Source organism: Channa argus, chromosome 1 (genome assembly GCF_033026475.1).
Source record: "Channa argus isolate prfri chromosome 1, Channa argus male v1.0, whole genome shotgun sequence".
Classification (NCBI taxonomy): domain Eukaryota; kingdom Metazoa; phylum Chordata; class Actinopteri; order Anabantiformes; family Channidae; genus Channa; species Channa argus.
The window spans coordinates 51,461,479-51,487,657 of record NC_090197.1 but is presented as its reverse complement, the minus strand read 5'-3'; the positions used below and the strand labels follow the sequence as shown (position 1 = coordinate 51,487,657).

Here is a 26,179-nt window from a genome sequence, read left to right as displayed (position 1 = left end):
ATAAATATGAGTGTTTAAAATTAACATCTGTGCAGATGCATAATGTGAATTCAACAATAATTATTTTAGAACTTTTTTTGCATCAACATATGAAAAGATGGAACATTAAGCCAGTTAACTATTTATTACACACTATGAAAACAAACAGGAACCAAATGTGTTTTTTTCCTGTTTTTCTTCCTCAATCAGCAAAAAACTGTTTTTTTTTTTCTTTGCCAAAATGTTTTGAATGACGTGACATCCCACTTTTCTCATAAAAAAACTGTATCTGATTCACCCTCTTGGAAATATGAATGAATGAATTAATCAAATTTTTTTCTTTTTTCCTTTTTTCATTGACATGTTGTCACAGGTTACATTAAGGCTCCGTGTGACATCAGGGTGTTTTATTATGAGACCTACTCTATAACAAGGACAGCTTCATGCTCTTTTACTGTGAAATCTGAAAGAATCACTGGCTCATCCAATCCTAACCCTCTCCTCTCTGCTCGCACCTCTATCACTATGTGTTCAGGCAAAAGATAAATAAAAGACTCAACCACGAGCTGCTTCCACTCATGCACAGAAGAACATTTTCCCAATTATCTTCTTCTGATTTAGCTAATGACAATATAAGAGGAGCAGCATATGAAACCTCATAGAAATGTTTAGTTTCTCCTTCAGACAGACAGACAGTGCACATCTGTGATCAGACCAATACAAAAACCCTGCAGTCAATTTGTCAGACTTCACTGAATCCCCTCTTTGTTCATAAGGAACATCAGGGCCATGTGAATCCTGCTGTACAATGTAAATCACCTTCTGACATTAAATCTGTGCACATTGGGGAAAACAGATAATGTGACACTTCCATTCATACACATGTAACAAAGAATCAGGGCCGTGTGTGTTTGCAAATTTTAAATTACTGAACACTATTACTTCTGATGTAGACATCAGACAGATCCACAAGTTAATCATTAGATATGTCAATTTATGTATTTATATAATCAGTTGACTTCCTGTGTTTAAAGATTTCACAGTAAGAATTGAGTTGGTTTCTTAAATCTCATGTGAGCTGTAAATATCAGAGCAACACAAACAGATCTCAGCGACTGTTTCTGTCCTGTCAGGATTTAGAATGTGACTGCAGAATCTTGAAGTTCCTGTTCCATGTTGTTTGAATGACTAATGTGATTCTGTTAATAAACCTCATCAGCACCGTTTGAAGAAAAGTGAAGTTCCTCCAAAAGAAAACTTGATGAAGTAGTTCAGGACTCAGAGTCACTCACACAACAACTGCATCTAAATAAAGTTACTTATGGTGAAGTTACTAATATAAAAGTGGAAACAGAGTCAAACATGTGGACGTGTTTGTCCAACAGTTGAACACACTGAGGTCCTGAATATATAAAGACAGGAAAGCAGCAAATGTTCACCTCTGATACGACTCAGCCAGTTTATCTACGTGCTCGTGTCTTTACGTTCACCAGAAGACGACATGAAAAGTCTCCGCTTCTAAATGTGAAGACGGTCAACTGTCCACTGAAACATTTCTTGGTGAAATAGTTTACTACAGATCCATGAGAGCACAGGTGGTTTGTCTGCTTTTCAATTTCTGATTTGGAATCGGTCCAATTATCACAGTGGACGTTTTGTTGTCCACCAACAGACATTTGAGTTTTGTTGATAGTGTCAATAACAACTGGGTTTGGTTGTAACATTGGTTCTTCAGCTCCTCTAACTCACTGAACCCTTGAGCTACAGTTCTCGGCCTTTATACCCAAAGTTCTCTACTACAAATGGCCCCAATTCAGAGCTCTGCAAGAAAATCTGTTTGAAGCTGTGAGCACCACAAACTGGGTTTCAGATCCCTCCCTCCCTCTGTGCCTGGTTTCTGTGACCTTTCTGCCGTTTCTCCACTCACATGCACAAGTTCTGCTTTGACCTGATCACAGCCGCATAGAAACACACTGGTTTGTAACTTTGCAGCACTTCTGTTTCCTGTTGTTGTGTGGACCCCACTTTGTGTCCTGCCTTTTCTAGTCCAGGGCTCGTGCATGGACTCTGGTTTCCCCCTCAGACCTCATCACCAGTGAGTCCTGCCTGTCCTGGTCGTGCTACAGGCTTCTCTGTTTCTAACCCTTTACAAAAACCATGGTGATGCTTCAGTGACATGTTTTCAAAAGGAGGCAGGTTTTAAGTGATTGAAAATATTGGAGCTTAGTTTCTACTGTACATGTGATTCATGTAAATGAGCTGAAACCAACAGTCATGATGGAACTAAAGTGGTGAAGGTTCTAAGTTCATGTTTATTTGTGTAGTTAATGCAGCATTAGATAGATATGAGCTGGCAAACATTAGATAGTTTGGAAATAGTTACTGTACAACACATCGAAAAAGCTCAAGTTAACACAGTGGTGTTGCAGATAAACCTGAGGCTGCTTCACAGTGAAAGAGTCAATAAACAATTGAGCTGCTGTCTCATGAGGCAGGATCTTGTGGTGAGTAATGGCTTAAATTTGACAAATAAATCTAACATATTTTACAATGAGTGGAGTCATTAAATATGTCCTCAACTAGTGGTATTTACAAATTGACATGTCCCCATAAATGCTCATATGATACAACTGAGAAAAAAGCCATTTTAAGGAAAAACTCTCTTCTCACCTTCAGCATCCTGAATGAACAGAGCTTCACCCAGTGGGGACAAATATGATCATTCGTGTCTGATTTGTACCTGCTGAAATGTCATTAACACAGGAGATGATGGCAGGTTTTGCACTTTACAACATTTGTTTATAGAATGAAATTTGTTAAACCAAATCTTTTTAATGAAATCTTCATAGAGTCGATTTATCTGTTGAGGACCCTGAGGTAACAGTTCCCAGTTTGTCCTTGACTGATCACCAACCTCTGTGCATGTGTATGTCCCTGCTGTCCTTACCGAGTACAGAATAAGTGTGTAATTTTCACACTTATCTCCTATTTCAAACCGTGAAATATTATATAAAATGACAACAAAATACAGGAAATATTATACTTAAATATAAACTTTCCTTCATAATGTTGATGAGGGGTTTGTTAAAATGTCTCAGTAACTTCTTAAAAACTTGACCTGTGCCTGTTTGCAATAAGTGTTTCTTTGCAAACCACCAGGATCCAGGTTTGTTGGTTCTGCACCATCATTCAATTCAGCACCACAGACCCTGTAGAGTTCTCACATGAGAAAAACCAGCAGTGATGTAGCTTCAGTTGTGGTCTGCAGCATATTTTGGTGGTGGATTCATTCAGCACTGAGGTCAAACACTGACCGACAGCTTGATAAGAACATTTTAAAGAACAGGGATAAAGTTTTTCTCTTTACTCAAACACTGATTTAACACTTTGGAAACTGCTCAGATGCTACTACACCTTTCTGCACTGCAGCTTGACGTGTTCACCTGATGACGTCAGCTTGGTAAAACTCCAACCCTCCATGAATGACGGCGTCGGTAGCCGGGTGCGGTGGCACGCGCCTGTAATCCAAGCTACTGGGAGGCTGAGGCTGGAGGATCGTTGGAGCTCAGGAGCTCTGAGCTGCAGCGGACTGTGTCGAGCGGGTGTCCGCACTAAGTTCGGTATCGATATGGTGCTCCTGGGGGAGCCCGGGACCACCAGGTCGTCTAAGGAGGGGTGCACCGGCCCAGGTCGGAAACGGAGCAGGTCAAAGCCTCCGTGCCGCTCAGTAGTGGGATCGCGCCTGTGAATAGACGCTGTAGCGCAGCCTGAGGACGCAGCGGGACCCAGTCTTTTTCTTCTCTTTATACTGTGGGACAACACACACGGTCAAACGTCCTGTTTCATCGTCATACACCAGCTTCTTCTCTCTGTCTGCATCTGCTTCTTTCCACAAAAAGCTTCAGCAACCGGAGCTGCTTGTTGCTCCTACAGCGCCTCCAGCTGGAGCAGAGCAGCAGTGACACCAGTGCAAACTAATTGCTAATTAGCTCTTAATGTGAGTCTTGATGGAGTGGAAAATAATCCCAACCCTTGACAAACTGCATTTACACAAGAAAAGAAAAACCTGACTGAATATATGTGAACATGTAGAATATGGATTCTATCAAACACAGGACGTCACACAGACTGGATTATAGTAAAATGACAGCTGGTGAGGAATGTGGATCAGGACTCTAATTCATAACATTATTCTCTAATACAAACAAAGGAACAACTCATATCTTCTCTATCAAACTAATTCATGTCTTTAATTCATTTCATATTTCTGACAGTAGAACGTGACGTGTCCCACGGTCTCTTCTTGTCCACAATAGTCACATTTGCCTCTGTTGTGCTTCCCTGTTCTGAACAATGTCCTATTCAGTCCGCTTTGTCCAAATCTAAGTCTTCATATGACTGTTTCATCTGTCCTCTTTGTCCCTGTACATCTCATCTCTCCTACTTTCCTTAGAACCATGGTCCTTTTCTTTCTTCTTTCCATTTAGTTCATTAACATCCTGAATAATCAGTCAGCTTTTCCCATTTCTTGACCACTAATATGATAAATGGTAAATAATCGCTTTTATCCAAAGCGCTTTACAATGTTGCTTCCCATCGGGAGCAACTTGGGAGCAACATGTAGCCAGGAGTGGGGATCGAACTACTGACCCTGTGGTCCAATGGGAACTGCGTTACCAACTGAGCTTCACTTACACAGCGTTTTGGTTATTTTTTGTCCTCACTGTGTGAACACAGACTGAGACTTGTTATTATTGAGTAAAAACTGTCTGTGGACATGTCTCATGTCTATTAAAATCTGTCCTGATTCTTTGTTTCCTCCCAGGCACCAAATCCTCTCTGGATGCTGTGAAAAGACTTCATATCCTCAGATACCAACCGTCCTCCTCCTCTTCCTCCTCTCATCAGCCTCCATCCAGTTCACCTTCCCCAGTGCCATGATGTCATGGATCGAGGTTACTACGGAGAGCGTTTGGTTTCAGTTTAGCATTAGCTGAGTCACGTTAAAGTGACTCAGCTAAAGAGTTAAAGCCAGTGTAAGAGCCAAAACAGCTGTACATAGTTAATTAAGTTATTGTTATTTTGTGTTATGTCATTTCACTATAGTAAATCGTAATTGTGCCATCTATTTATAGTAAATTGATCATGTGGGCCAGGGCGGCGGCACATGCGCAGTGAAGGCTATGAGGCACATAAGAAAGGAAAAAGAATAGAGAACGGTAAAAAAATAAGTTGTTGAGTTGCCACAAAACAGGTTTTGACCGTATAATACGTATATTACGATAAGAAAAGACAAAGTCGATTAGTGGATTCACTGTTAATAATTGAGAGAAGCTCAGTTAAAGGACATTAAGATGGAAAAGTAACCAGTTTTTGTCTGATGCCAGTAAATCATCAAAAAGCTGCTCGGATTGATTCATCTGTGAAGCCGTAAGTCTGTGGAACGTTACATGAGAAGTGGAATACGAGTCAAAACGTTTTGTCTGGAAGGTTTTATTGATAAGAAAAGGCACCAACAGCCAGTAATTTAAAACCAGAAGACAGAAAGTCAGAACTGGTAACTGGGACATCGTGGACATTGGTCTTTTCAGACTTTCAGAGTTCCAGGGCTACAAGACCTAACACACGTTTGTAAAAAGACAAATGGAATAAATCCAAACCTCAGACAGGAACTTTTGTTCACTGACAGTTGAACCTTAGTGAAAATCATTCAGCAAATATCAGCCTCCATATTAAAATCATCACAGCATGTAGCATTGTTAGCTTGAGACATTGTCCATGTTCAGGAGGCTCTGAACTTTATCTAAATGTTGGAAACTCATCAACCTGCTGTAACATGAACATACTGTGCACAGTAGACAGCTGTAGTTCGCTCATATTTGAAATGACTTTCTAATCTTATGACGTCATAGAGTCAAACTGGGGCTGCAAACACAATATTTAGTAAAACTACTGATCTGTGATGGAAGTGAAATGTTCATTTTTTATATTCTGACTGTCTGTGGTTCCAGACTGGGACACACCAGTGACACCACCTTGTCAGTGTCAGTTTGGTCCTGAACTCAACCACAGACTAAAACTACAAAGTGCTTTTTTCTGAGAAATGTTAGAAATCAGTGGTTTTGTCTTTATCATTCTGTTGTATTTTCTGAACGTCTCACATGTTAGATTTTCTTCTTCTGACCTTCTCCTCTGTTTGGGCTGTTGGAATCTTTGCACAAGCAGTAGTTGAGCTGTAATTACTCAGCCTGACACAGGTCATCTTCTCTGGACATGGACATGTCTCACAGGGCTGGACAGGTGTTGTGACTGCATACAGACTGGAAGAACAGCTGGAGGAATGTGGGGAACATTTAGATAAATATGACAACATGTGGCCGTACCTAATGTGAAAGGTAGCTAGTTCCTGTCAGATAAATTATTTCCTTCTGAATATGTTGAAGTCTAATGTTATGGGTGATTATATGAAGCAGAGTTTTTACAGAAACACTCAGGGAGCAGGAAGCTGTGACACTACTTCAGAAAAACACAGTCCAACAACAAGTGCAGGACTTTGTTTCACTTTTGTCAGTGTGGAATGAAACCTGACAGGTTCAGTCTGTAGCCTGCAGCAGTTTACAGCCTAAAGACCAGAGAGAAACTTCCTGTAGAAGCTCAGAAACAACTCACAGTTTAGGATTAAATCTGAAGGAAAAGACCAAAGAAGGACTTACAGCATTTTATTTGTAACCTTCTCAAACACTTCCTCTGTCTTTAGATGCTGTGTTGATAAATTCATTATAACGTCCATTTCCACAGCTGTAATTCCATCAGTACAGTTTAGATGTTAAATGCTCCAAAATGTTCAACAGCAGGAAAAAACCCGACAATGTATTTGTTAGACAGAATGAGTTAATAATGAAAATCTACAGTTTGGATTCAAATCTCCATTCATTAGTTTAACATTTGTAGGTAAAGTTCAGAATAATTCAAGCAGTGGCTCCAACCTGCTGAACATGTTGATCAAATCTGTATCTGACAAACTGAAAACTGACTCTGACACTTTGTTGTTCAGCAGCTGTTTGAGCCAAATACTGAAGCTCACAACTGTGAAGCTGATTCTGCTTCATTTACTGATCTGAGAGAAGTTCAGAGACACATCCTGTTCACAATCTGATCTAATGTGAGAATCAAACACACACCTGAGGGGCCACACTGAACATTTGATCCAGGTACATTAGATCAGGAAGGGAACACAGCCTCCATTTAGAGTGAACAGAGCAGATGGAGGAAAAGTGAAGACTGAGACAGAGTGAGTGTTAATCCAACATTACTATTATTTTACTGTCAAAGCCTCTGAGTCAGTTTGTCCCTGAGGACAATAGAGGACAGAACACACAGTGTCCACTGCTGTTTATATGAAGAGACTTTGGAAAAAAACAGGAAGTAGAAAATGTGATGTTTCCTTTTAAATGACAAATTTTGTTTTTACACCATTGTTGTGAAGAAGTTTTGGCTCCTGACAATTTCAAAGGTCTGTCTGAGGGTTAAGACTTGGTTTTAGTTCTAAATGGTTGGTGTTAATATAAGAATTATTTCAAGAGTGTCTTCACCAGTCTAGTGAGACACGACTGTGTGTGTGTGTGTGGGTGGTCTTTTTACGTGTGAACAAACCTGTTTGTCCTGATTCTTGTTCTGGTCTCACAGTTTCTGTTGTTGGTTCATCATGACCTGTAAAGTACTGCCAGATCTGCCTCTGTGTTTTCAACGTGCTCATTAATTACCATTAAGCTGACAACTGTAGACTGTCTTGATACAGTGTGTATAATAAATGACTTTATACAAACCCGATTCCAAAAAAGTTGGCACACTGTACAAATTGTGAATAAAAAAGAAATGCAATAATTTACAAATCTCATAAACGTATAGTTTATTCAGAATACAACATAGATGACATATTAAATGTTTAAACTGAGAAAATGTATCATTTTAAGGGAAAAATAAGTTGATTTTAAATTTCACGGCATCAACACATCTCAAGAAAGTTGGGACAAGGCCATGTTTACCACTGTGTAGCATCCGCTCTTCTTTTATAACAGTCTGCAAATGTTTGGGGACTGAGGAGACAAGTTGCTCACGTTTAGGAATAGGAATGTTGTCCCATTCTTGTCTAATACAGGCTTGTAATTGCTCAAGTGTCTTAGGTCTCCTTTGTCTCATCTTCCTCTTTATGATGCGCTAAATGTTTTCTATGGGTGAAAGATGTGGACTGCAGGCTGGACATTTCAATACCCAGATCCTTCTTCTATGCAGCCATGATGTTGTAATTGATGCAGTATGTGGTCTGACATTGTCATGTTGGAAAATGAAAGTTCTTCCCTGAAAGAGACGACGTCTGGATGGGAGCATATGTTGTTCTAGAACTTGGATATACTTTTCAGCATTGATGCAGAGATGCAGGCTTGTGAACTGAGCGCTGATAACAACTTGGGTTGTCCTTGTCCTCTTTAGTCCGGATGACATGGTGTCCCAGTTTTCCAAAAAGAACTTCAAATTTTGATTCGTCTGACCACAGAACAGTTTTCCACTTTGCACACAGTTTAAATGAGCCTTGGCCCAGAGAAAACGCCTGCGCTTCTGGATCATGTTTAGATATGATTTCTTTTTTGACCTATAGAGATTTAGCCGGCAACGGGAAATGACACGAGGGATTATGTTTACCGACGCTGTTTTCTGGAAGTATTCCTGAGCCCATGTTGTGATTTATATTCCAGTAGCATTCCTGTATGTGATGCAGTGCCGTCTAAGGGCCCGAAGATCACGGGCATCCAATATGGTTTTCCAGCATTGACCCTTATGCCCAGAGATTGTTCCAGATTCTCGGAATCTTTGGATGATATTATGCACTGTAGATGATGATAACGTCAAACTCTTTGCAATTTTTTGATAATGCGCCACTATAATTCGCTGCAGCATTGGGGGAATTGCTGATCCTCTGCCCATCTTGACTTCTGAGAGACACTGCCACTCTGAGAGGCTCTTTTTATACCCAGTCATGTTGCCAATTGACCTAATAAGGTGCAAATTGCTCCTCCAGCTGTTCCTTATATGCACATTGAACTTTTCTGGCCTCTTATTGCAACCTGTCCCAACTTTTTTGGAATGTGTAGCTCTCATGAAATCCAAAATGAGCCAATATTTGGCAAAGCATTTAAAAATTTCTCACTTTCAACATTTGATATGTTATCTATATTCTATTGTGAATAAAATATAAGTTTATGAGTTTTTTTTGGAATCGGGTTTGTATTTACAGTGTGTAATAAAAAGAAAAAACTATGCTAGATAATTGACTAGTTCAACATGCAGGACGTTTCCCTTCTGTTTTCCCCTTTTTTCGCTTTGTCTTTGATTTCTGTGGACTTTAAATTTGAAAAACGATTGAACCCGACGTCCGGATGTGGGTGTGACATGTTGCAGTGCTGTTGTAATAAAACATGTCGCGCTGACCTCTGGCGATACTTGTTCAAAAGCTGCCAAAACAACCTGGGGAAAACCGAGAGCAGATGCAGAAATGAGCACTCAGAATGGACTGTGCTCTCTCAAATCCTTCCTCCCTCGCTCTCAAAACAAACACTGACTTACAAACCTAGGAGCTCTCAAAATTGGGTTTGTGCTCTCTCAGGCCTTTTGGCGTTGATCTACTTCCATAGAGAGAGAAAGAGAAAACACCATTGATTGTTACTAATGATTTGATCTACATATTTGATTCTTTATTCAAATTAAGTTGCTGCGATTTGTCAGAGATCAGCTGTGATTCTCTGGTCTCAGCTCTGAAGTCCAACCCCTCCCATCTGAGAGGACTCGACCTGAGCTGGAACTAGAACATGCAGGATTCAGGAGTGAAGCTGCTGTGTGGTTTTCTGGAGAGTCCACACTGTAGACTGGAGACTCTGAGGTCAGACACCATTTTTTATTTGTGTTCTGAGATTAATATGATGTGAAAGTTGTGGTGACATTAAACTACAGACAGGTTCATGTTTCTGAGGTCAAATCACATTCAAACTGTTCAGTGGTTGAAAGTAAGTTTTGAAAGTGTCGACTCTGATTTGAAAGTAGAAAAATCTGATGTAAAAATGTGAAGATGACATTTGATTGTCAGACTTAGAATTGAAGACACTTGTATAAAGCAGCAACAGAAAATCAGCTTGGAGCAAATAGAAGGAGGAGAGAAGAATCAGCAGGTTAAGAACAGGACACACAGCACTAAATAGTTGACTGAAGCTAATGAAGAAGCATCCAACTGCCAACTGTGTCAAGAAGCAGAGACAGTTGATCCTGTTTGATTTGAGTGGAATAAATGTAGAGAGGAGCAGCAGAGTGGGATTGGAAGGTGCAGAGAAAAGGAAAGAAATCCTCCAAACATTCCACAACTACTATCAAGTGCAACAGGAGATGATTGACAGCTTTACATCATATGGGAAATAGTTTGGTCCGTCCTCCATCAGAGTAGATACTAAAGCATGTTCAAAGACATGTGAGAGACACATGAGAGAGCAGGGAGGACAAATGTGTGTTGAGGACGACCAAAGTGTTGCTGCAGACAAACTGGATCTTTTTCCAATCACTACATTGTCTGATCACATGAAGCCAAATCCAGGTGAATGACAGCAGCTGTGCTGTGAGATCCACCTTAGAGACATTTCAAATGTGTGAGGACTCTCTGTCTCTGTCCAGTGTTTGAAGACAGACACAGAAAAACCTTAGTTTGAAGGTTTGATCATTAAGAGCAGACAAGAGGTTGAAGTTTGTGTTTAGCAGAGTTTAGACTCTAACATTTCACTAATGATCAGATTGTTGCTTCTGTCTTCACAAAGACAACATGAACTGTCCAAATGAAGAAGAAGAAAGCTGAACATTCATGCACAATTTAAAGGAGATTGATATGAAATTGCCACAATCATCTAATTTGTGTAACAACTGTTTGTCATATCAGGTTTTGCTTTGATTTGCAGAATACAAAGAGAAATAATGTTACTTTTTACATTTTCCAGGAAATTATTTGTCAAGTGTGTGTGTGTATCTTAGTGTCTTCTGCTATTAAGAAATCAATGCTGGTTGTTTCTAGTGTAATCAGTGCCACCTGTTGATCCCCCTGCTGTCTCCCCATTGATTGGTAGGAGAGCAGATGAAGGAGTTGATTCTCTTTTGGTTGGAGGTTAGAGGTAACACTAGTCTGCTGTGACTAGGGTTTTAATTGTTTGAGTATTTAATATAATATTAAATATTGTGAGTTTAAGTTTTGTGTTTGTAAATTATTTAGTGTTTGTGATGCTACAGATGCTACAATAGCATAATGCCATTTTTAAAAATATGTTAAAAGTGCTAATCATTTCCAGTATTTATCCATTTGTGCAAATATGTAAGTGCTGGAAAAGCTTGAAAAGGTGAATGAACCCTGGAAATGATACTGTGTATATATTTATACTGCAGTATAAGATGTCCTTCCAACTTTTCTCCAATTACAGATAAAATTCCTCTTCAAATATATTTTAACTAATAAAAAGAAATCTATCCAATTGTTTTGGACCTGTGATTATACTGTGTTTGAGTCAGATGTCCTTACTTTCATTTAAATCAATAATTAATTTAATAATTTCAACTTTTCTTTTAAAGAATGTTTATGGAATATTCAATTACAATTAGAATTAGTTGAATTAGAATTCAACTTTATTTATATGGCACCAATTCACAACAAAGTCACTTTACAGAATGAAATGAAGACTATACAGATGTGTAGAACCAGAACCAGGCTCAGGGTGGGCAACAACAAAACATCTGGCAGGTTGTTAGGACCAGTAGCTGCACACTGGAGAAACACACAGCTCCAAAGCCGGGGACACCTGCAGAAAGGGACAGAGAGAGGGAGACAGAGAGGGACATAGACACAAAGTGAAGAGGACAGTGACCAATATTTTCTAATATTTTTATATTTGCTAAATTCTATATTCATAAATGTAAATTTGCTAATAACCCAAGTGAAGTGTGAGACAGGGTGAGTGTTAATCCAACATTCTTCTTATTTTACTGTCAAAGTCTCTGAGTCAGTTTGTCCCTGTGGACACAACACACACTGTCCACTGCTGTTTATACAGAGAGACTCAGAGAAAATGAGGAACTTGTACTGTGTGTTACCTCCTGGTTACTGAGCTCAGTTACTCCTGTCAGTTTATAGAAATGTTTGTTGAAATGTTTCTAATGTGGTCAGATGGTTGTTTGAATCACATAAATCTGCTGCTCTTTGTATGATATGAACTTACTGATGATAAATGTAATGTTTGATTAAGACGTAATGATCATAATGATCTTTGTGATTATACTGCAGGCAAATACCAACATTTCTACTAAAACCCTTTTTAATTCAAGCTGTTGATCATGAAAACATCACATTAAAGCTGATAACACACACAGACAGACTCATGAGAAGAAGCTGCTAAAACAGAAACTGTTCTTAGAAATTAATTTCTGTTGCTCTAAAGTAAGAAAGCAGTGGTGCAGTAACATCTGTGTGCTTCTTCCTTTTTGTCATTTCCCAGAGCTGATGTTCAGAAGATGGACGAAAAGGACAGAACAGAGTCTTCAGGATCCAGCTGTCTGTCTATGAAGAGTGACCGGTCCAGAAGCATTCCTCCAGGCTTTAGTAATGGACCTGGACCCTCAGACACAAAGTAAGAGACTGAAGATGACTCAGTGAGCAGGAAGACAAACTTCTGCTCTGTTTTATCAGTTGCTCTTCACTGTTACCAACAACAGACATTTCAGTAGAGATGATGATCAGGAGGAGTCTATGTCTCCAACTTAAAGCTGTAGGGGTTTTGTCTCTCTGCAGATGGAGGCTGGTGACAGGACAGGACATGTCAGGGTAGAAAGTTGTTGTTGCTTCTCTGTAGTTTAACACAGTGACTCTTTGGTTCACCACCAAAACTGTGCTGTCAGCTTCTCTGTCCACTGTTGTTCTTGTCGTCAGCACATATGTAATAAACCCTGGAGTCAGGTCACTATGAAGGAGGAACCAGAGGATTCAGCTGAACTAAAGTGATAAAAATATGACCAACAAACGCCACTTTTACTCACAGCACGAATTTTAAACATTAACTGATCGGGTTAAAATCCCTGAAGTGTTACCGTGGTTACCAGGTTATTCACGTTCACCTGTTTACATCACATACACACTGATGATGAGATTGTAGGAGGATTTAGGTTTTGAAATGATGTAGAAATCTTAGATTTACTGTGACTAAATACTGTAGTTTGTATAATTTACTTTCACAGTCCACAGAGTATTTTAGTTTATTTCTAATAAATCTTAAAGTAGTAACTTTACTTTTGTGAACCTGCTGGTGAAGCTTTTCTTTAACAAACTGAGGGTTTCTCTCAGTCCCTTTTTGCTGAGTCTGAAGAATCTGTCCGTCTCATTCATTCATACAATACTTTTCATATCATACCAATTTCCTGAAGTTTACTTAGGGAGTTCAAATTAACAACTATTATTTTATTAATTAATCCTTTTCTTTTATATATACGTGTATATTTATGATTGTACATTGTACAAGTTTCATAAACAGGTTTCAAATGATTTATAAATCATTGCATGTACTTATTATATTTTATTACTGGTAATGGAGATTCTTAATGAAAACTCTTCCAACAATGATAATAATAAAAGACTTTAAAAACAACTGAAATTGTGTAAGATAAAAAAATAAAAATGAAATACCAACTGAAATCAAGACATATTTAATCAATACAATATCTGATAAATATTTTTAAATCAAACCTCCACCTTTTAATCTCTTGTATACAACTGATCACATGACTTGTGCAGAGCACTGAGGGTGTGACATCATGTAAAATCTAAAATGATGACACACATTTCCTGCACTTTATTCGCTTGGTGTTATTTCAGAGCAGGTTATGTTTCAGCAGGTTCCAGTGTGATGTTAGAAATGTCAGATCAAGGTCCTTATGTTTATAAGGTTATGTTTAAGAAGACACATATCCTACAGCTGCAGAGGATTCTTATTGGTGAATTATTAAAATGTTTCTTCACCATAAAAATAATTTTCCACTCATCCACAGGACGTGTGCTCCTCACTTCATCAGCTCATTTGTTGTTTTCTACTTTTCCTGTGAAAACTTGCTGTTGAACTTTGTGTGGATTGTGTCAGACCAACTACCTCTGACCTCTCTGATAAATTTCTGATTAAATGGCAGCTTTCAGTCCACTCTGAGACATGTCTGAGGTTTTTGTATAATGAAGTTACACACATCTGCTGAACACTTAGTAGTTACATGTCCAATTTGAAAGGACTGATGTCTGAAAATCAAAACAGTCCTGTAAGAACAAATTGTCAAAATTCATGCCCAGACTGAGTTTTCTTAATGTCCACAGAAAGAGGATGTGGACACAAGTTTCTGTGGAGGAGCAGCTGTCCTGCTGTGCTTTGTGTCAGGACGTCCTGAAGGATCCAGTCTCATCAGGAGACTCCTCCTGTCCCCAGTGTGCAAAAAGATCCAGAACAAGACCTGGACTGAAGACAGTCAGTCAGAACAGGACTGTACAAAGTAAGACTGAACATCTGTTGTTCATCTGCTGATGTTTCTGAAAACTGGAGTTGTTATTTTTTGGAGACATTTGTTACATCATACAGCACATTTTTGTGTAATTTTAAATATCAGATATTCTTAGACATCTTTGTTTCTTTTTGTTGGATTCTGTTTCTTCATTCTCACATAGTTTCTGATCTTTCAGCAGATGTTGGTCTGCAGGAGCTTTTAGATGAACATAAGATCAGTCTGAGGAGGAGATGTGAATGTGTGATTGAAGGAAGTGATGAAACAGGAAGTGGAACCCTCCTCAACAGGATCTACACTGAGCTCTACATCACAGAGGGACAGAGTGAAGAGGTTAATACCCAACATGAGGTGAGGCAGCTTGAGACAGCTTCCAAGATGAAGACCCTCCATGACACTCCAATCAAGGTCCACGACATCTTTAAAGTCTTACCTGAGCAACAGAGACACATCAGAGTGGTTCTGACCAACGGTGTCGCTGGTGTTGGAAAAACCTTCTCGGTGCAGAAGTTCAGTCTGGACTGGGCAGAGGACTTGGAAAACCAAGATGTCAGTGTGCTGGTTGTGCTTTCGTTCAGGGAGCTGAACTTGATCAAAGATGAGCAGTACAGTCTTCTCACGCTGCTCCATGTTTTCCATCCAACATTACAGAAGGTCACAGCAGAGCAGCTGGCTGTCTGTAAACTTTTGTTCATCTTTGACGGCCTGGATGAAAGCAGACGTTCACTGGATTTCAACAACAGTGAGGTTGTGTCTGATGTCACACAGAAGTCATCAGTCGACGTGCTGTTGACAAACCTCATCAAGGGGAATCTGCTTCCCTCGGCTCTGGTCTGGATAACTTCCAGACCTGCAGCAGCCAATCAGATCCCTCCTACATGTGTCGACCGGGTAACAGAAGTACGAGGCTTCACTGATGCCCAGAAGGAGGAGTACTTCAGGAGGAGGTTCAGTGATGAAGAGCTGTCCAGCAGAATCATCTCCCACATCAACACATCCAGGAGCCTCCACGTCATGTGTCACATCCCAGTCTTCTGCTGGATCACTGCTACAGTTGTGGAGCACATGTTGACTACAGAGCAGAGAGGAGAGCTGCCCAAGACCCTGACTGACATGTACTCACACTTCCTGCTGGTTCAGACCAAGAGGAAGAAGAACAAGTATGATGAAGGACATGAGACCAGTCCACAGGAGCTGACGGAGGCTGACAGGGACGTTCTTGTGAAGTTGGGGAGGCTGGCGTTTGAACATCTGGAGAAAGGAAACATCATGTTCTACCAAGAAGACCTGGAGCAGTGTGGTCTTGATGTCACAGAGGCCTTGGTGTACTCAGGAGTTTGTACAGAGATCTTCAAAAGAGAGAGTGTGATCTTCCAGAAAATAGTCTACTGCTTTGTTCATCTGAGCATTCAGGAGTTTCTGGCTGCAGTTTACTTCTTCCACTGTTACACCAACAGGGAGAGAAAGGTACTGGAGGACTTCCTGGGGAAGAAATACTCATCTCAAAACCCATCTCTTGAGGTTTTCCTGAAGTTAGCCATGCAAAAATCCCTCCAAAGTCAAAATGGTCACCTGGACCTGTTTGTCCGCTTCCTTCATGGTCTCTCTCTGGAGTCCAACCAGAGACTCCTAGGAGGTCTGCTGGGTCAGAAAGAGAACAGTCCAGAAATCATCCAGAGAATCATCAACAACTTGAAGGAGATGAACAGTGATAAAATGTTTCCTGACAGAAGCATCAACATCTTCCACTGTCTGATGGAGATGAAGGACCACTCAGTACATCGGGAGATCCAAGAGTTCCTGAAGTCAGAGAACATATCAGAGAATAAACTCTCTGTGATCCACTGCTCAGCTCTGGCCTACATGCTGCAGATGTCAGAGGAGGTTCTGGATTAGTTGGATCTGAAGAAGTACAACACATCAGAGGAGGGACGACAGAGACTGATCCCAGCTGTGAGGAACTGCAGAAAGGCTCAGTAAGTCCAGATGTGATCAATCACACTTAACACACATGATAGATCCCACTGTGGTGGGACAGAGAGTCAGAACCATGAAATCTGTGTGTGTGTGTGTGTGTGTGTGTTCTGTGATCCATCCTCTTCATGCTGGTTCTAATGTTCAGTGTTTGTTGGAGATGTTCTCCATTCTACAAACAGCTGATTGTGGATTAGCCCACATTAATATCATCTCAGTGGACAAAGTAGAACAAACATCTGTTAGTGTGAAGCAGTACAATTCAACAGCATCACACTAAATCCTCCAACATGAGCAGAGATGGAAAATAGTGTCACTTTCAGATGTGTAAAGTGTTCAGGGATCAAATGATGTGTTAACAGTTTCAGCTTTTCAGCAGCAATAGGAAACATTATTCACCAACCCTCTGGATGAAGTTAGTGTTGGAACCAACAGTTATTACACCATAGATATGGACATTTAGAGAGATTCGTCCAATTCTGTCCAACAACTGTATGATCAAAGTCTGGCAGACATGAAGTGTGACACTTAATCAGTGCACGTTGTGGTTTAGCTCATGTAATATATAACACGATGGGTGTTGAAGGTTTTTCTGCTTTGTTGTGGTGTCAGTGTGAAACTACAGATACTGTGACTGCAGTCTGATTTAGTGGAATGTCAGAATGACAGAGCAGGGAGTGGGGGGCTGAGTGGAGCAGAGGGGATTGAATTGGACACGAGTTTTAGTAAATTAGCAACTGAGAAACTTTAGTTTCTAACTAAAAATGAAGTTTAAACTTCATTTTCAGGAGACAGTGTTTAATCACTGCATGAAGCTTCTGTTCAAAGTGACTTTTACATAAATTTGGTACATTGTGGATTCTGTGTGTAGATTGAGGACATGTACATGTGGACAAGAGGAGCTGATTGACCCAGGGGACTGTGTGTGTGTGTGTGTGTGTGTGTTTGTGTCTCCATAATGTAGAAAAGTGTTATAGAGGTTAAGTTCAGACCATTTAGCTGCTGCCTCCATCTCATTCTGCTTTGTGATCAAAATAAAGAAAATATAAACTTTATAATAAATCTTTGATTATACTTAAAAATTAAATATTAATATTATTTTTCATTATCTGTGATCACAGACTTTCTTACTGTGGACTCTCAGAGACTCACTGTGAAGTTGTGGCCTCAGCTCTGAAGTCCAGCCCCTCCCGTGTGAGAGAACTGGACCTGAGTGGAAACTGGGACCTACAGGATTCAGGAGTGAAGCTTATTTGTTCTGGCCTGAAAAATCCAAACTGTCTCCTGGAGACTCTGAGGTCAGTTTTCCATCTTAAATCCATAAGTGAATGTTCAGGTTTCGTTTGGTTCATTAGTTTCTACGTTTGTCTGAGCACAAATGTGAAAACCATTTCCTCAGGTCAAATCCCTCAACACTATGTGGGACTTTAAGTTGAGTCCACATAGAGAAGTGAAATAAGTCCAGACTGGCTGATGGGAGATGTCTCCATGTTTGCAGACTGTACTTGAAGGAAAGTGGTGCTGAGGAGGAACAGGCTGACAGTCTGATTGGGCCTTGGACTAGTACCTTGTCTGCACTAGTAGTGGACCATGAACTTAAGGAAAGCCGAGTTTTTCTCAAGTGTTAAAGAGTGAAAAGTGTGAAGATGAAACTTTGTTTCTCTGACATTTGTCTCCTGACAGCTGGAAGGTTCCACACATTCAACAGTGGTTTCTGCCTGTGGCCTTTATGCACTGAATCTTTTCCCACTGTGATGTTGTGGAGATGGTGAAAGAGCTCAGTTCTTTTCAAACTTCTTCTTTTTTTCAACTTGATGACAGAATTGTCAAAGTGCTGAGCCACGAGCCATGTTTGATTGTAGAGACTGAGCCTTTGAGCCAATCTGGATCCCCTCACCCAGTGGTGATCCTAGAGTATGTTGGCACTCTAGCCCAAACATTATGCCATTATTATTGTTTATTATTATTATTATTATTATTATTATTATTATTGTTATTATTATTATTATTATTATTATTATTATTATTATTATTATGCCATAAACCCGCTATGCTTAAGATATGGAAAATAAAATAAAATACACCACACAACACAATAACTTACAGTAATACACTGTACTGATACAGTAAACTTGGCTCAGTCAGAGACAGCTTTCATCAGTTTCCTACAGAAAAAGAAAAATGTACTAATTCATGGTAATAGACACTATATATATATATATATATATATATATAAGAGGAAAAGCAAAAAACACTTCAGTCAGTCAATATGTGAATGTGTGAATAAGCAGGTACCAGCTCTGTCCCAGTTCTCAGTGCTGTAACACCAAGAACTCACATAGCACTGCTTCACATCTGCTCCTTTCTGTGCCCATGGAACAAAGAAGGATGCAATGACAAGTTCTATTAAGAAAACATTATGAGCACGTGTCATTATATGGTTTGATCCACTCTGACATCGGCTTCAAGGATCCGATTTGAAGGCACATTTTACAATAAATTCAGCACCTTTATATCTAAAAAGACACCATCAGTCTGGGGTTTAAATCCTGTGCGGTGAATGCAGCTCTCAGGCCAAACTGCACACAACACGCCAAAAAGGAAAATTGCTGAGCTCACTTTTGATTATTGCTAATATGTCAAATAACAGCCTGCACCTGGTTTAATAAAGACATTTCTGTGTCACTTGTTACTCGTTTTCATAAGAAAACAAAGTGGTTAATTATGAAATCTGTAAAATAACCTGATTGTAACATAAGAACACAACAATATTAGAAATGTAGTGGAGTAAGAGTCAAAGTAGCCATAATTAAATTTACTTAAGTTAAGTGAAATGTGACAAATTACAGTAAGGAAATATTTGTGCTCCATTACTTTCCACCACTGTACATTGGTGAGTGAGGTGAGCAGCATGTTCTGAATCAGTGCTGACATGAATAGGTGTATGAATGTTGTGCTGACATTTGGATGATGTCTGTAGAAGTCTGACATTCTGATGATCCACAATAACACAAGGACAAAGTCACTTTAACACCATTGATTAGGACAAATCTGATTGATTACTAATGATTTGATCGACATCTTTGATTCTTTATTCAGATTGAGTTGCTGCAGTTTGTCAGAGATCAGCTTTGATTCTCTGGTCTCAGCTCTGAAGTCCAACCCCTCCCATCTGAGACAACTGGACCTGAGCTCCAACTACAAGCTGTATGATTCAGGAGTGAAGCTGCTGTGTGGTTTTCTGGAGAGTCCACACTGTAGACTGGAGACTCTGAGGTCAGACAGCATTTTTTAATTTAATATGATGTGAAAGTTGTGGTGACACTAAACTACAGACAGGTTTATGTTTCTGAGGTCAATTCACATTCAAACTGTTCAGTGGTTGAAAGTAAGTTTTGAAAGTGTCGACTGATTTGAAAGAAGAAAAATCTGATGTAAAAATGTGAAAATGACATTTGATTGTCAGACTTAGAATTGAAGATTTAATCCACAGGTTAAGAACAGGACACACAGCACTAAATAGTTGACTGAAGCTAATGAAGAAGCATCCAACTGCCAACTGTGTCAAGAAGCAGAGACAGTTGATCCTGTTTGATTTGAGTGGAATAAATGTAGAGAGGAGCAGCAGAGTGGGATTGGAAGGTGCAGAGAAAAGGAAAGAAATCCTCCAAACATTCCACAACTACTATCAAGTGCAACAGGAGATGATTGACAGCTTTACATCATATGGGAAATAGTTTGCATGTGTGAAGACATGTGAGAGACACATGAGAGAGCAGGGAGGACAAATGTGTGTTGAGGACAACCAACGTGTTGCTGCAGACAAACTGGATCTTTTTCCAATCACTACATTGTCTGATCACATGAAGCCAAATCCAGGTGAATGATAGCAGATGTGCTGTGAGATCCACCTTAGAGACATTTCAAATGTGTGAGGACAAAGTTCCTCCTCTCTGTCTCTGTCCAGTGTTTGAAGACAGACACAGAAAAACCTTAGTTTGAAGGTTTGATCATTAAGAGCAGACAAGAGGTTGAAGTTTGTGTTTAGCAGTTTAGACTCTAACATTTCACTAATGATCAGATTGTTGCTTCTGTCTTCACAAAGACAACATGGACTGTCCAAATGAAGAAGAAGAAAGACAGAAATATATTATTGAAGAATCCTGAGAGAAAATCCTGATCTCAGCTCTGATCAGATGATGAAACATTGATGGTTTCAAATAGGAACTTTGTTTCTCAACTTACATCTTTGATTCTTTATTCAGATTAAGTTGCTGCAGATTGTCAGAGATCAGCTGTGATTCTCTGGTATCAGCTCTGAAGTCCAACCCCTCCCATCTGAGACAACTGGACCTGAGTGTCAACAACCTGCAGGATTCAGGAGTGAAGCTGCTGTGTGGTTTTCTGGAGAGTCCACACTGTAGACTGGAGACTCTGAGGTCAGTTCACTGACTGATACTGTTGCAGATTTTATGTGTTTTGTCCCCAACTGTCATTAATGAATCAATTACATTGTGAAGTTAAATGTTTCTTATATCCACAGACTAAAAATATTTTCTTCAGTTTCAGGTAAATGTATTAATAATAAACCTACATTTATTTAAGACAATAATAATAAAACTAAACCAAATACAAAGAAACTTTTTTTAAAATGTAAAAGTAATAAACTCAAACTCTTTTTAGAACAGCAATAATATACTTATTAAAATCAATTTACAGTCAGTGAAAAGCTGCATTATAATGGATCTGCAACCTTAAAGAGACACATGTTTAACTCTGCAATGAAACTGTGTTGGTGAATGTGAAAGGGAAGTTCAGTCCAGAGTCTCAGTTCTGGTTCTGAGTTGAACTTCAGCAGCTGAAGTAGATCACAGCATGAGGGAGGCAACATCATAAAGGCTCAAATTGGCCAGTTATGCAGGAGCAAGGCCATGCAGAGCTTTGAATACTTCCAAAAGAATTTCCAACTGAACATGATGAAGTAACGTGTTCACATGTTTTAGATTGGATGAGACCTTTGGCTGCAGAGTCCTGGATAATCCAAAGATGATCAATACATTTTGGGGAATGTCAGACAAATATTGGGTTTTGTTGCATCTAATTATTTTTAGTCATGTGTCATTTTTCTGTCAAATTAAACCTTCAGATCTCAAATGCTCATATTTCTCACTAATGAATAGTTTAGTAGTAAAATAGTTTTTAGTTTTGCTCATTTTAGAGAAAACACCATTGATTAGGACAAATCTGCTTGATTATTAATGATTTGATCTACATCTTGGATTCTTTATTCAGATTGAGTTGCTGCAGTTTGTCAGAGATCAGCTGTGATTGTCTGGTCTCAGCTCTGAAGTCCAACCCCTCCCATCTGAGAAACTGGACCTGGCAGGAAACAACCTGCAGGATTCAGCAGTGAAGCTTCTGTCTGATCTTGTGGAGAGTCCACACTGTAGACTGGAGACTCTGAGGTCAGTAGAGGGTTGGAGTCAGTCCATGCTGCTTTCAGCAGTTTTGTTCTAAACCCAGTTAGTATCAAAGCAAAGATCTAGTTTTCCTGTAAAGCTCCAACCTTCTCAGTGGCTGCTTTCCTCAGTGAAGCTGTGAGAGGAGAATGGGGACAGACTTCAGGATTGGACAGAAAGACAGAGAGAACAATCAGCCAATCAAATCAGCCAGAAGCTTGTTGTCATCATGTCTTTGAGTTTATGTGAAGACAACTGTTGTTGTTGTCTTCATGTGGACAGGAAATAAAGCTGGATTCCAGCTGACAGCCTCACAACATGTATAGAGACAGTGGTCCTCATTCATCAAATCTGATCTGATTTCAACACTAAACTATTGATCAGTTTCATCTTTGTCACAGCTCTAAGATCAGTCTGACTGAAGCCTGCAAATCAAAGAACCATGGTTACATTTAGTAACCATGTGGTCTTTGTACAGACCAGAACCTCTGCTGACTGACAGATGATGAAGTGAGTCTCTGGAAACATCACTGATCTCCTCTGTTCTCTCTCATTCTCTCCACAGGTGGAAGTGATGATCTCTCTGTGTCCTGATGATGCAGATGTTGCAGCAGCAGCATGTTGTGTGCAGAGAGGCTCTGACTGGACCATGTTACTGGGAGGTAGAGTGGAGAGGAGAGCTTCATCCAGCAGTGACTGACAGAGGAATCAGAAGAAGTGGAGATGACTCTCAGTGCTGCAGTCTGAACTGCTCTGAGAACAGCTCCACTGTCAGACACAATGTCAAGTCCACCATCATCCCTGTGTGATCCTCTGGATCTGGATCAGCAGTGGATCTGCTCTGCTGCTGCTCTGTCCTTCTACACAGTCTCTGCAGACACACTGAGACTCCTCCACTCCTTCTGCTCCACACTCAACCACCTCCTCCACCTCCACCTGGATTTGACTTTGTCTTGTTTGATTCCTTCAGATCTTAAATTCATGTTTCTGTTTAAGTGATGGAGTATTAAAGTAAAATAGTGTAATGTTTCTCTCTGAACTCCTGGTTTTTAGCAACAATAGACAGTTTCTCATTATCTTTATATTAATAACCGATAAATAGCTGATAATAAATGATTTTTTATAATCAGTAAAGTCTCTCAACTGGAAATCAATTATATCTGTTTATTGTTATTAATGTTAAAAATGACCATTTCTGGTCCTAGACACATCAAGTGTTTCCAGGATGTGTTTTTCCCTTTTCAGCACTTTGATAAGCACCTGTGAGCATGAAGTGAATCTGGGTCACTACAGTGTGGGATGATCTGCTGTTAGACAATAACTGACCTTGGAGCAGTTCTGCAAACAAATAAATCTAATATATCTTACAGTGAGTGGAGTCATTAAATATGTCCTCCACTAGTATTATTTACAAATGGACATGTTCCCATAAATGCTCATATGATACAACTGAGAAAAAAGCCATTTTAAGGAAAAACTTTCTTCTCGCCTTCAGCATCCTGAATGAACAGAGCTTCATCCAGTGGGGACAAATATGATCATTCGTGTCTGATTTGTACCTGCTGAAATGTCATTAACACAGGAGATGATGGCAGGTTTTACACTTTACAACATTTGTTTATAGAATTAAATTTGTTAAGCCAAATCTTTTTGATAAAATCGCCAACACCTGTGCATGTTTATGTCCCTGCTGTCCTTACCGAGTACAGAATAAGTGTGTAATTTTCACACTTCTCTCCTATTTTCAGTTTCAAACCGTGAAATATTATATAAAAAGACAAGTACATCAGGTCCCGTGTCTCCCCCCCCCTGGTGTGACAATCCAAATACTATGTGAAGGTTGAGAGGGTCTTGGAGAGAGGCTCGTGATTTAAGTCACCTGAGATTATAAAGAGGAGACTGGAGTCTGGCTGAGTGTATTACGTTACAGGCGCCGTCTGCAGAGGCAGAGGGAGGAATATAGACGCCAATAAATATGGCGTGTGAGGGCTCTCTGGGCATGTTAAAATGTCTCAGTAACTTCTTAAAAACTTGACCTGTGCCTGTTTGCAATAAGTGTTTCTTTGCAAACCACCAGGATCCAGGTTTGTTGGTTCTGCACCGTCTCCACTGGAGCAATGACCATCAGTCACATCATTCAAATCAGCACCACAGACCCTGTAGAGTTCTCACATGAGAAAAACCAGCAGTGATGTAGCTTCAGTTGTGGTCTGCAGCATATTTTGGTGGTGGATTCATTCAGCACTGAGGTCAAACACTGACCGACAGCTTGATAAGAACATTTTAAAGAACAGGGATAAAGTTTTTCTCTTTACTCAAACACTGATTTAACACTTTGGAAACTGCTCAGCTGCACTGCAGCTTGACGTGTTCACCTGATGACGTCAGCTTTGTAAAACTCCAACCCTCCATGAATGACGGCGTCGGTAGCCGGGTGCGGTGGCACGCGCCTGTAATCCAAGCTACTGGGAGGCTGAGGCTGGAGGATCGTTGGAGCTCAGGAGCTCTGAGCTGCAGCGGACTGTGTCGAGCGGGTGTCCGCACTAAGTTCGGTATCGATATGGTGCTCCTGGGGGAGCCCGGGACCACCAGGTCGTCTAAGGAGGGGTGCACCGGCCCAGGTCGGAAACGGAGCAGGTCAAAGCCTCCGTGCCGCTCAGTAGTGGGATCGCGCCTGTGAATAGACGCTGTAGCGCAGCCTGAGGACACAGCGGGACCCAGTCTTTTTCTTCTCTTTATACTGTGGGACAACACACACGGTCAAACGTCCTGTTTCATCGTCATACAGCAGCTTCTTCTCTCTGTCTGCATCTGCTTCTTTCCACAAAAAGCTTCAGCAACCGGAGCTGCTTGTTGCTCCTACAGCGCCTCCAGCTGGAGCAGAGCAGCAGTGACACCAGTGCTCAGATCCAGATCCACAGCGAACTAATTGCTAATTAGCTCTTAATGTGAGTCTTGATGGAGTGGAAAATAATCCCCCCCTCAGTCTGCCACTAAATTCAATTTAAATCATATTCTCCTCCCAAACTGATTCTGGAGTAGCATACGTTTAAAGACTATAATATTTAACTATAACTATTCCCATTCATAGTAATAACTGTTGATTTGATTTGTCTATATAATGTTTTTTGTATTTTGTCTGACTGAATTAACTAAACTGAACTATTTTAGAGCTCAGCACTTCCACCACTGACATGTGACATTGTGATGATTATAATTCAATTACAATCTATTTAAAGTATAAAAACATAAATTTGGACCCTTTTGGTATAAGGTTGTATTAATATTATTCTCCAGTTTAAGCTTCTAATGCAAACTGTCACAGTTGTGTTGAACATGTTGTTACACCAGTGATGCTGCCTGCTGTATTCCATTATATTCTCATATTCATTATTGATAATATGATCATTCTTTGCTAGTTTAAACTACAATTTTCTTCTTGATAATAATTGCAAAACAAAACAAACAAACAAAAAACAGCATTGGGAAAAAACCTTAAAAGGCTTTGACTAGTTCTTCTGCACAATCATATTCTCCTCCCAAGTTTCCTTCAAAAGTATGAACAATGGAGATGCGCACAAGTAACAACACCTTTTAAAACACAACAACAACAAACGGGACAACATACATGATCCAGTGTCATGTTCCAACATGACACCAAAGCTTTATTTATGTTTATATCCATGAAAAATCTTAATTTAAGATTATCTCTGCAACCATACAAAGAGGTAGGTAAAGATGGCGGCGCGAGGCCCGGGGTCTTTCCAGATTTTGCAATTTTGTGGTACTTCTCTTGCTCATCTTGGATCTGTTTGTGCAGATCAGCTGTAACATAATATCGTACACACGATTTGAGCTTTTAGATATTGGTTTGCGAATTCCAGACTTTTTTTTCGACAACCTTCAACCCTTCCTGATATCGCCAGAACACCTGAGGCGATTCACTCTACCCGGCCTGGCGGAAGCACCCGCAAGTGCCATCGAGATCGTAAAAAAAGGAGGGGGGAACGCGGAGGAATTAGAGCTAAGCTAAAGCTAACACCACACCGGCTCTCGTTACCCAGCATTTTCCTCACCAATGTAAAATCACTGGTGAACAAAATGGAGGAGATTCGACTCAACATCACATACAATAAGAGACTTTCGAACTGAAATGT

At 40.0% G+C, this 26,179-nt stretch overlaps 2 pseudogenes; both read left to right on the top strand.

Annotated features, from left to right (window-relative positions):
• The first annotated feature begins 7,002 nt into the window (after nt 1-7,002).
• On the top strand, nt 7,003-21,525 carry LOC137098706 (protein NLRC3-like; annotated as a pseudogene).
• Nucleotides 21,479-23,021, top strand: LOC137139538 (ribonuclease inhibitor-like; annotated as a pseudogene).
• The last annotated feature ends 3,158 nt before the right edge of the window (nt 23,022-26,179 follow it).